Source organism: Scylla paramamosain, chromosome 5, assembly GCF_035594125.1.
Source record: "Scylla paramamosain isolate STU-SP2022 chromosome 5, ASM3559412v1, whole genome shotgun sequence".
NCBI classification, from domain to species: Eukaryota; Metazoa; Arthropoda; class Malacostraca; order Decapoda; family Portunidae; genus Scylla; species Scylla paramamosain.
Genome location: NC_087155.1, coordinates 24,615,056 through 24,627,555, shown reverse-complemented (window position 1 = coordinate 24,627,555; position 12,500 = coordinate 24,615,056). Strand labels below are relative to the sequence as shown.

The following is a 12,500-nucleotide window of genomic DNA, read 5'->3' as shown; positions in this document are numbered from 1 at the left end:
GGAGAGGTGGTTAGTTAGTGCACGGATGAGAGGGTGAGCAGAGTTAGAGTAGCAGGGTGAATAGATGGGTGAGGGATGAGGGGTGGGCGATGGGTGGAGGCGAGGAGGCCGCCGCCCATCCATCAGGGGGCCAAACAGGTGTTGGTGAGGGCTGAGGCTAGACTGCGGTACCTGTATTTTAGTACCTGCTCCAGCCAAGAAGGTAATTCATACGTATTATTCATCGATAAGTTATTTCCCTCCCTCACCGCTGCTACTGCTCCCCCCATCACCCTCCTCCCCACTCCACCCCCTCTCACTCCAACACTCTCCCACTCTCTCAGCCCTCTCCCTTCACCCCCTGCACTACATTCATGGTAACCAACACACCGCACCTTTCTCTCAGCAACCTCCTCGGGGCACAACTTAGGCCGGAAAAAAAAAAAAAAAATCATTGGTGACCATTCAGTGCATGGTGAGAGGCGCGTCAGACCAGTAACAGCCCCCTCACTCTCGCCCTCTATTCGCCTCCCCTCCCCTCCCCTCGCCCTGGCTCAGTGCTCAGGCATATTAAATGTTGCCAATATAGTCTAATGGGACTTAAATTTGTGTCTCGTAAAAAAATATTCGCAGAAGAGGGCAGCGGAGTGAGTGTGAGGTGAGTATGAGGGCGCAAGAGTGGACAGCTGGGAGGGGACGGGTGGGGATGTGGAGTGGGAGCGAGACACGAAACACTGAAGTAACCAGTATTTGAGGCTGACGCTGATGCACGCCCCAACTCCTCCTCCTCCTCTCATCTCGCCTCAACCTCACCTCCACCTCACCTCCACCTTCCACCTGCGCGTCCTTCCCTTCACGTAATCAGCCAGCAAAACAAAGTCCTTCACCTCCACCTCCCCTCCCATTACCGTGGTTTAATGGTTGCGGGGGTCGCGGAGGGCCTTATCGACGTGATTATTACGTACTACATGTAAAAAAGTACACGACACACGCCGTCACAACCCTGGCAGCGCGGCGCGGTGTGGCGTGGCGTGGCGTGGGCAGGGACGGGACGGGTCCACTCAAAAGTGCCGCGCCCTTTTTCCAGACTAGTTAATTTGCATCACCTGTGCGTGGGGAGGCCCGTCCATCGCCTCTTCCCTCTCCACCCCCACCACCACTACCTCCACCAACACCTGCAGCCGCTTCCTCCTCTCCCCAAACCCAACACCACAACAACCCCCTCCGTACCTAATCTAAGTCATCTCACCACCACATCACCACCCTCGGCATCCGCTCTCCCCCTCTCACAACCACTGCCCAGCCTCCACCACCCCTGCTGCTCCTCCAAACACCACAATAATAATTCCTCTAGGGTCCGTCGCATCTCGTCTCCACATAACAAAGTCCACAAAGGGTCAGGTGGTCCACCAAGCGACGCATCTCCACCTTCTCGCCCGTAGCCAGTCTCTCTCTGCCTCTGTGATCTCATGGGGCGACCCGGGGAATGAATGGCGGGCGAGGCGAGGCGAGGGAAGGCAAGGAGGGTAGGAGAGAGTGGAGTGGTGACTAGGGGGGGTCTGGGGAAGCAAGGGGTGGAGACCAAGCCTTTTATATCACTGAGCTCAGACGATGCATCACACGACGACTGACTCGCCTCTCGCTTCGCCTGTCGCATTTATTACTGATGTCATTATTTTCGCCAGGCACTCACACGGGTTTTCATGCGCGCCCTGTTGTTTCCGTGGCATGTTTGTGTGGAGTAAAGGTCGGGGGTTTGTAGTAGATCCTATTTTATTAATCTATTTACTCTGTCATGTATTTTGTTGTTGGGCGATTTTGGAAGTTTGTACAGACCGTTTTTGTTTTTGTTTTGTTTGTTTTCAGTTTTGTTTCTGCCTGTTCTTGTTCACGCGTTCTCTTCGTGGTTTAAGCCTTTTCCTCATTCCCTGGTGTTGCTACAAGTGTTTAAAGCGAGGTATACAGTGGGTAAGATCTGGACGAGAGCTCTGGCAAGACGTCTCAAGGATGGCCGCTGCAATGTGGACGAGAACGAAAGGTTAACGTTAAATGCTGGATGGAGGATCTCTGAGCTGCTCCACCCGCTAGTGCTTTCACCACTCACCACTCACCACTACTCACCGCTCACTCAGCCACTCTTCCCCATCACCCCTATCACCACCACAATCACATACCTTCATCACCAAACCCCATGAGCGGTCTCGTCTCCACCACCACCATCACCACCACCGCTACCCATCCCCCGCAGCTTCCCTAATCCATTCCTCAGCAGCCTCACAACCTGTCATCCCGGACGCCCACACCAAACACCGTGTTAAAAAAGCGCCGCCCACGTAATCCGCCACACCCAACCCGCAAAGACCACCACCACCCAGCCTCTCTCAGAACCACCTCAGAACCTCCCCTCTTGCCCCTCCACCTCCACCAACACCTGCAGCCGCTTCTTCCTCTCTCCAAACCCCCTCCTCTGTACCTAATCTAAGTCCTCATCTCACCACTATATCACCACCCTCGGCACTCATTCTCCCCCTCTCACAACCACTGTCCCCCTCTGCGTGCCTTTACTCCGAGTGCTCCCGCAAATACTCGCACTGCTCCATGTTTGCCTGCCGCTGCCTGGCGCTCACTCCCAACCGTCACACCCCGCGGCAAACACAGCTGGCAACGGACGCGGGGCAGACTTGTGCCTCCAAACGCATGATTCACGAGTTCTGGATATCGGTTGGGAAAGTAAACTCGGGAAAGAAAAATATTTACAGATGTTTGTCAAGATAATAAACGACAAAGATCAAGAAAATATTATTATATATTTTTTTTGTTTACACATGTACTTACTTTGGGAACATGTGCACCCACTAGGGCACAGTTGGGAGCGGAGGGTGTGCCAAGGAAGGGGAGGGGAGGGAGGAGGATGGACAAGGACAAACACTGAACTGTGAACTTTGTACGGCCCAGGGGAGTTTGGCGTACGTAAGTGTATATCAACGGTAACAGAACAGGTGTCACGTGGCCCCACGCAGGGCTTATTGCAACACACCTGTAATACCACCACCATTAGTAATACTGTTTTTGTTATTGTTGTTGTTGTTACTGTTGGTGCTGCTGCTGCTGCTGCTGCTGCTGCTGCTGCTGCTGCTGCTGCTGCTGCTACTACTACTACTACTACTACTACTACTACTATTTGTACTCCACTTTTAACGCGACTACTTTTTTTTTCTTTTTCTTTTCTTTTTTGTTACCACTAAAGAGGCATCCACTTGGTTCCCGCGGCCCCTATCTGTCCCTCGCGGCCTCTAAGCCCTTCACAGACCCTGCCCACCGAGGCTATGAATGGCGAGGGTGTGCTGTGATGGACGCCTGTCAGGGGGCGTGGAGTGCACACAGTGGGGAGGGAGTTTGGGAGTGTCTAAGCCGCCCATTACCGCCCACACCACGGGCTGTCTCCCTCCTACCCAATTCACAGCCGTAATGTTACGGGGAGGAGGGATAGGAAAATAAATTATATACGAGCAGAAGGATGACAAAGAAGAAGCAGTAAAGTGGTGACACACAGTGGCTGGGGTGGGTGTGATGGCGCAAGATAGCCCGTGGGTTGGGGGTGTGGAGCAAGGTATGACATAGGCGGGACGGGATGCAGCAGGACAGGTTGTGGGCGGTGGTGGGGCGGGCGAGGGGCGGGGGTAGTATGCTGTAATCCCCCCAAGACCAGTACAGTAGTGGCTGGCTGCTCGACCTTCAAAAAATGTATTGTTTACACCAACATCCTTCCCACTCCTCCCCCACACCTCACCCGACCGTCCTCACCCCACAGTCCACAGCAGGCCCGCTCCCGCCCACCTGTGTGTGTGTGTGTGTGCGGAAGGTAGGTAGTGGTACAATTAAGATTGATGCTAATGATGGTCGTTAAAGTACTTATACCTGGACCCGATATCCTTCACATAATCATTAAGGAAGGAGAAGGATACAAGGGATTTAAAACTTCCCTATCCTGAGCCCCGAGACGCCCATAAGGATCCCAGAGGAAGCAACCCCAAGAGGCGGACCTACGTATGGCAGCCGCTCCTTCGCCAACATCTCCATCTAGGATTGCTGGATCAGATAGTGTAGCTTTGTTAGTCTCTTAAGGATCAACAGGCGTGTTGCTGTTTGTTCTTTCTTTGTGTTTCTTTTTGTCATCACATTGCAAGCCATGGGACAAGGCTGCCTCTCATTCTTCAAGTCATCATTTCATCATGCTGATTAAGTTGAGGGCACTGCTGGGGTTTGATGAGTTCTTGTTATAGACTAAGAAAAATGAAAAGGGTAAGAAGTTTTGACTCTCTTCTGATTGCGGCAAATGAAGGCTGAAGTTTGAATTCACGAAAAAAAAATGAGAGAAAAAAAAAGTGGACAAGGCAGAATTGGTGGTTGAGAATTACTGCAAGTTATTAAATTACATGTGATCTACGCAGGTGGCAATGGCGGCACAAGTCGTCGAGAACCACAAAGGAAGAACAAACAACAACAGACCTATTGCCCCTTACAAGACTGTGATAAATCAGATGAGTTTTTCTAACTTCATTCGTACAAAACAGTGATTTCTAAAACAACTTTAAGCTTACTTTAGTTTCACTCTCCTCACCATTACTCTCACCACGCCACGCCAACACCCACACACTGCCCACCGCGTCTACCAACACGCCGCCCTCCACTCAAGCTATTCTTATTTCCCCTCAATCTTAACCCTTTGGTTGCTCGGGAAAATGACACGATATCTTATTTGAATAACTACATGATTTCACCAAAAATAAAGCCACAACTGAGCAACGCGATATCATTTATTTATACTTACTAAGTCATACCCCGAGCTTACACCGCACTATTCTATGAAGACAGAGGAGAAACCCAAGCAGTCGAAAGATTGAGTTCTCCCATCTCCTTGCAATCCATCAGCCGTCAGGTTTGGAAAGATTACCAACACATCCACGTACTAAAGTGAAGAAAACTCTGGATATTGGAAAAAAAAAAAAAAAAAAAAAAGTGTGACACGTTCCCAGACTTTAGAGCGTGACTACACGTATCCAAGCGCCGCTGTTGGCCTCTACCCTCCGCCCTTGCAGCGCGTGGCGGCGTCAACACCCTCATTGATATTCCCCGTGAGCGCCGTGCCTCGGGACGCGAAACCGAAGATCATCATATTTTTGAAAGTTCACACGGACAAAAAGGAACACAAAGGAAGAGCGGACAGCAGTATACTCGTACCTGTTGACCCTTACAAGTCTATTAGTGATAAGCTGAAGTGAGAGATGTAGGGCAGAGACGAAAACTTGCTGAATCACCACCACCACTTATCCTTCCGACTCCTGCTGACACCACCACCACCACCACCAACACCAGTCTCAGCACCAGCTTCCCCGCTCCCTTCCCCCTCACCACCACCAGGATATGTGCGCGTCAGGATACCAGGAAGATAACAGAACGTGCCACGCAGGTCACGCTCCCAGGCCAGTTCTGTGGGCGAGGGGAGGGAGAGGGGAAGCCGCAGGAGAGTAAGGGGTGGTGATGGGAGGAAGAGGGAATGGTGGCCGGAAAAGCCCGTTGACGACATTTGGGGAAAGGAGTGATGGGAAGGAGAGAGAGAGAGAGAGAGAGAGAGAGAGAGAGAGAGAGAGAGAGAGAGAGAGAGAGAGAGAGAGAGAGAGAGAGAGAGAGAGAGAGAGAGAGAGAGAGAGAGAGAGAGTTTCCCATACATCTCTCTTACATTTACAATCTTATCATTTTTGTCCTTGTACTGGTCTTGTTTTCCCATTTCCTCTTCCCTCTTTCTTCTCATCCTCCTCCTCCTCCTCCTCCTCTTCTTCGACTCACACGCTGAAGCCACGTGCAGGAAGGGCGGCCCGCTTACTCGACACTTTCTACCACCACTACTATCACCACCATCACCACCTCCACCACCACCACCACCACCACCACCACCACTAACACCACCACCGCCACCAGCAACAACAGCAACAACAACAACAAATCCACCAACATTGATACTAATAATTCAATCCTCTTTACAAAACTGTCTTATATTCACCATTTCTCCTAATATCCTTCCTTCTCCTCCTCTTCCTCCTCCTCTTCTCACCTCAAGAGTACCGAATTTGGGAACAAAGTAAAGGGATAACTGAAGAAAATGGAGCACGTGATAAACCATGGAGTAACAAAAGACGTGAAAAGTGAGAGGTGAGGGAGAGGAGGCACACGAGGGGGAGAGTGAGCCGTGACGAAGGAGAGAGGAAGGAGAACAGGCTAGGAGGAGCGTGACTGAGGGCGCAGGGCACAACCTCTTCACCTAGGAGGAGGAGGAGGAGGAGGAGGAAGAGGAGGAGGAGGAGGAAACTAGCGAGGGATGAGTGTGAGGAAGACGAAAATAATGAGGGAGGTGTGAGTGGAAAAACAAGGAGGGGAAGGAAGGGAGGGGGAGGTAAAGTGGGGAGGCGGGGACGTTTGAGAAATGGCGTATACACATCTCCCACTCTTCCTTCCCCCTCTCCTCCTCCTCCTCCTCCTCCTTCATCACCATCCGTCTCCTCTCCAGCAGGTGGTGGTGGAGGTGGTGGAATCGTTACATCATCACCACCACTACTGTCACAACCACCACTACCACCACCACTACTGTTGTTACTTATGCTACACGAACACAAGTAATATTATTATTTTCATTATTATTATTATTATCATTGTTATTAGAAGAAGAAGAAGAAGAAGAAGAAGAAGAAGAAGAAGAAGAAGAAGAAGAAGAAGAAGAAGAAGAAGAAGAAGAAGAAGAAGAAGAAGAAGAAGAAGAAGAAGAAGAAGAAGAAGAAGAAGAAGAAGAAGAAGAAGAAGAAGAAGAAGAAGAAGAAGAAGAAGAAGAAGAAGAAGAAGAAGAAGAAGAAAAACAACAAAAAACAAAAATAACAACAAATGCTCAACAAACAATAAAATATTGCACTTTCTTCCACCACCACCGTTATCTCTCCCTCTCTCTACCGCCACCACCACCACCACCACCACCACCACCACCACCACCGCAGCAGCCGCCACCACAGTCACCGCAATTACAGCCCTATCTCCCCCCTCCCCCTTCCGTCGCCGCAAGATACAAAGCGCCCCCCACAAAGGTGTCAAAGGAGCTTTCCACCTTTCTACTTAATGGTTACAACTTGTGGAGGAGGAGGAGGAGGAGGAGGAGGAGGAGGAGGAGGAGGAGGAGGAGGAGGAGGAGGAGACTATGGGAGAAAAAACTATATACAAGAAAGCAGCTACAACAACAACAACAACAACAACAACAACAACAACAACAACAACAACAACATAGAAAGAAGAAGAAGAAGAAGAAGAAGAAGAAGAAGAAGAAGAAGAAGAAGGTCACACGGTGGGTTCTCGAGGCACGTGAGGTTGGAAGGTCAATGCAATGATCACCGCCCCGTCAAGGATCAACCACCCCATCAATGTTGTGCCTCTCTCCCCCCACCCCTCTCTCTCTCTGAAAGGTGAACAAGAGGTACAGCATGGAACGAGACTAACTACTGATTCGAACCCCGGATTTCTAAGTTTTGAGTCGAGTACACAAACCAATATACTAACAGGCAGTTCCTCCTTCCAACAACAACAACAACAACAACAACAACAACTAATAATAATAATAATAATGACAATACCACAATACCACCACAATAAAGACAAAAGGAAAAAACTAAGGCTCCACTCCTGCCCTGCCAGCACGCAGCGCCACTCAGAGTGAGGCTGGTGATGGCCCTTCAGGAGGTCCCGCGGCGCTGCTTGGGTAATGGGCCCCCCCACCGCCACTTCACCACGAGCACCGCGCCCTGGAGGTGATACGGCAGGGGAGGGACAGGGAAAAGAGGAAGGGTTGAACTGGATGAGAGGGAGGGAGAGAGGGAATACAAGATGAGAGGGAGGAATAGCGTGATGAGTGAGAGTAAGCACGGGTGAGGTGGATGAGAGGGAAAGAAAGAGGGAATACGTGAGAGGGAACAGTAGTGTGGTGGGCTGAAAGGGAACCGGCATGTGGTGAGGGGGAGGGAGAGGGAACACAGTAACAGGTCCCTCGTCCCTTACCTTGCCTCGGTGCACATGACAGATGGCTGATGGAAGGGATAAATTCTGTGTGTGTGTGTGTGTGTGTGTGTGTGTGTGTGTGTGTGTGTGTGTGTGTGTGTGTGTGTGTGTGTGTATTTTGTACCTGGTTGCTGTGTGGAGGATTTAAGGTAAGCTTGCATTGTCCTGCCTCTACGTCATTTAATTTTATTCAAGTTATAGCCTGTGAGCGCGCGGGTTTATATGAGTTGAAAACTACCGACAGACGCAAACAAATGTTCACTTGCGTCACTCTCAAAGAGACAAAGCAAATTCCAAAATCAATTTCCAGCGTGTGTGTGGGGATGCCCATGTTTGCTGGCGTGTGTGGGTGTTTGTATGCGTGTGCGCGCAGGGTCACATGCGTGGAAAGGAGTTTTCAGTATTTGTGTGCATATATTTAAAGTGAGCTGACTCCAGTACGTGTGTTCAAGTGTGGACAAATGTAACTGTTCTGTGAGTCCCGTACGCAGACTCATTAAGGACAGGAGAAGGCCGGAGTAGGATGGTAGCAGGCTGGATTTGTGCCCAACAGGGAGGAAAACAAACAACGACAGGTCATCACAACAACTGGGCGAGCGAGTCTGGCCGGTGGGGAAGGACGCAATGCAAACAGCGGCATACCAGCGGGGGTGAAGGTTGTCCCGGAAAAGTGAATGTCGTAAAGCGAAGTGACGGCGGGATTGTTGTCACCTAGCTGGACTGAATGAAGGTCAGGCCGGCGGGGCAGTGAGGGAGCGGTGTGTGGTGCAGCTGGTGGCGGTGCGTGGCGTGGGACACGTATTACTGTACGGTCGGGCATGACGATGAGGCACGGAGGGTATGGCGGGGCAGGGCAGGGACGGGGAGGGGGAACAACGGAAATGGATAATGAAATGCAGAGCAGTTTAGCCGCCAAGGAGGTCAGACAAACCAATGACTTACGGATGATCGTCCTGAAGGAGGCGGTCATCTGTACGAATGGCCGTTGAATCCTCATTACATTGAATCCATAAAACTTCATCTCGTGAGGATAAAAAAGGCAAAGGGAACGAAAAATATAAGAAAAATAACTGTTTACCAAAGTGTTTACAAACCCTGTCATGTTTTTTCTTCCCTCCCCCTGTAGCGGCATGTGTGTTCTTGGCACGGAGAGCTGAGGGTGCTTAGGTCTGAGTTTGCCATTACCATCAGGGTTCATCATCACAGGTGGTGTACTGTTAGGTCTCCACCGGGCTGGGCGATACGGGCTTTGCACCACCTGATGTGCGTGGGCACGCTGGAGCATCGCAGCGGCACCGACACCAATTACCATTCCACCGGCACGCCCTCCCTTGAGATAAGCCTGGATCCTCTTTGAACGAAAGTGTGAAAGAGAGAGAGAGAGAGAGAGAGAGAGAGAGAGAGAGAGAGAGAGAGAGAGAGAGAGAGAGAGAGAGAGAGAGAGAGAGAGAGAGAGAGAGAGAGAGAGAGAGAGAGAGAGAGAGAGAGAGAGAGAGAGTAAGGAACAAAGACCTCCATGGGGGTCGGCTGAAGAAAGCAACGTAAAAGAAAGTAATGACGATGCGAAATGTGATACAGGGCAAAATGAGGTCATAAAAAAAAAAAAAAAAAAGTGACTGACCAGAGACCGCACTGAGAAACAAACTTAAACACAACACGGGAAAGCCATTACAGGGGAGAGTGTGAGAGAGAGCAGGGATCAGAGGAGAGAGGCAGGGAAGGATGAGCGTTAGTGGAGTAAATGGATCAGCAGGCCAGCTGGAGGATGCAAGACTGTGCAGGACCGTCCGGACACTCCAAGCACGAGGCGGGCCTGTTGCTCCTCGGGTGTTGCCTGGCCGAAGTCTTCTCTGAGCTTGAGCTGAGTCGTGTTCCTCGCCTCACGAGGCACACGGAACATCTCCAGGCCACAAAAAAATCGCGTGAGGCAAAGACAGACTTTGCGGGGCCTCACTCACGAAGCCCATCACTCCGTCACCCCGACCATCAGCCTTCACTCCTGAACGACTCGCGGCCGTCGACCCCAAGCAGCCCTCCACCTTATCGCTACATTTTGACGTCACTCAGCGTCCCGTCATTCAGGTTGGCTGGTTTGGCTCAGGAATGCTAAGTGATCCACGCCTAGAACTAAGTCACACGTCGGCTGCTCCAACATGTGTTCTTTGAAGCCGGTGTGCCCTACGGTCCTTCAAAACAAGTTTACTATGATATCACCGCCCCAAATGGATGCGTATCTACCACAGGGAACAAAAAAACTTTGAAAAAAAAAAAAAAAAAAAAAAAAGTTATTCTTCGTCACCAGAGATCCAGCTGCGGGTGTGACGGCACCACATCACCTGGCCAGGCACAGGCACAGCTGAGTCCTCCTCACGTAGGACAGGATGAACCATCTTACGTGACCAGCCAGGAAGAGTGACGTCACCACCTGCCCTACCACACCACACCCATACCCTGCGGGGTCGAGCCGCCGAGACAGTCGGGCGTCCGGCGTACCGAACAGGCTGCACACACTGCGCGCCCTCCAACTGTTAAAGGGACCACATGTGAGGAGGGAAATTAAGATCTAGCTAACATTTGACTGAAGTGGAAAGTTAGGCGGAAACACACACACACACACACACACACACACACACACACACACACACACACACACACACACACACACACACACACACACACACACACACACACACACGTTCACATCCGTCCACAGCCACCCTGTGGAGGCACACCCTCGTTGCCGCCCAGTGAGTACCTCGCTCCGTTCCTCGCGGCGGAGGTGGAGGAGGATGTTCCGGGCAAGCGGGGCTTCCAGCGGGCCAGGGCATAGCGGGGAGGGTCACACCTGCACCACCGCCTGCTGCCACCCCAAGGTTTTCATCTCGCTTAAGGAGAGTAAGTTGATTCCCTTTTTTGCCCCCGAGCCGAACAGCTCCCAGAGGCGGCGGGCAGCGCGCCTGCCCTGCTCTCAACCTCCTTATTTGAACAGGCGACAAAAACATCCTTGAAATTGGGACGATGATCCGGGGTAATCGTTCCCAACATTGCCGTATTGAGCAGAATAACGACAATAACCGTGAAATCGTCATTAGTACAGCTCCGAACTTCAATGCCAGTCTGCCCACGCTTACAAAGGAGCAGGACACAACAGAAAACACACACACACACACACACACACACACACACACACACACACACACACACACACACCTCTTCCTCCTCCAGCTCCTCCACAGCCTCCTACAGTCGTCTTTACCTCCTGTCCTCAGTCCCGCCGCCCCCACTGTCCACCCACTCGCAGCAAACCAATCACAGCCTTACTTGCACATGCCCGTCAACAAAGCCACCCGCCAGTTAATGTATTCACAACTTTTCTTACCCTGAGCAAATTAATGTGCTGGAAAGTAAAGGCTCAAACAGGAAACAGGAGGTGGTGTGGGCTAAGAGGATTATGGCTTAAAGAGGAGTTTGGCAGAGCGATCATCATCCACGGGGACGCCTCGGGGGGTGAGGACAGAACCAGCTCTTAATCGCATACATATCTGAATTCAAAAGGACGGAAATAGTTTTTTTTTTTTTTTTAATTTAATGCCAAATAGCAACAGGCTGAGCGATAAGAAGGAGCAGAAGGAGGAGGAGTTGCAGGGTGTGAGTCCCCAGCAATACCAGTTTGTCTCCAGTAATGCCTAACCATGAAGACACACACAAGCAGCCACCTGGCCTCCATTTGCAACCAGGTGAACGACTTCGCGACCCGGGTATCTTGGGATCAGAGGACGAGGACATGGGGAATGGGGACAAGAGGGCGGGGAGTAGGGGAATGGGGAATGGGCTTTTCTTTTTTTTTTTTTCGTCTCCTTCACTTAAAAAAAAAAAAAGTAATAACATCCCCAGACGGCCACGATGACAACCACTACCACTTCCACCACCACCACCACCACTATTACTACTACTACTACTACTACTACCTTACCTTGTCAACGGTGATGTAACTTTCCCGGCTTCCACGCCCTTAATCCAACGCCTCGAGTACATAAACACACATGATAACGCAAACCTAAACAGTGTAACGCCTGCACACCCTTGCCTTGCGTTGTGTTGCACCTCAGGCTGACTCCATCACGAGCACATTAAATCCAGCAAAGTTGTTAATTACGCGCCAATAGACTGATTAGTAACTCTAATTGGGGGTGTTTTTAACCTGTTCATTAACTTTTCCTACACACACACACACACACACACACACACACACACACACACACACACACACACACACACACACACACACACACATATACACACACACACACACACCTAACCTTATCCACATCAACACCTCCCACACCCGCCTTCACAGTCACCCCCAACTCTCCCCTTTCTCCCACCCACACCCTCACTCACCTCCGCTATCCCTCACCAACACCTGCCTG

The 12,500-nt window shown here is 50.9% G+C and overlaps 1 protein-coding gene across 8 annotated transcripts in view; it reads right to left on the bottom strand.

Moving 5' to 3' along the window:
• LOC135100691 (uncharacterized) overlaps positions 1-12,500 on the bottom strand; it is a 99,366-nt gene that overhangs the window by 21,059 nt on the left and 65,807 nt on the right. The gene's annotated exons all lie outside the window — the stretch shown is intronic.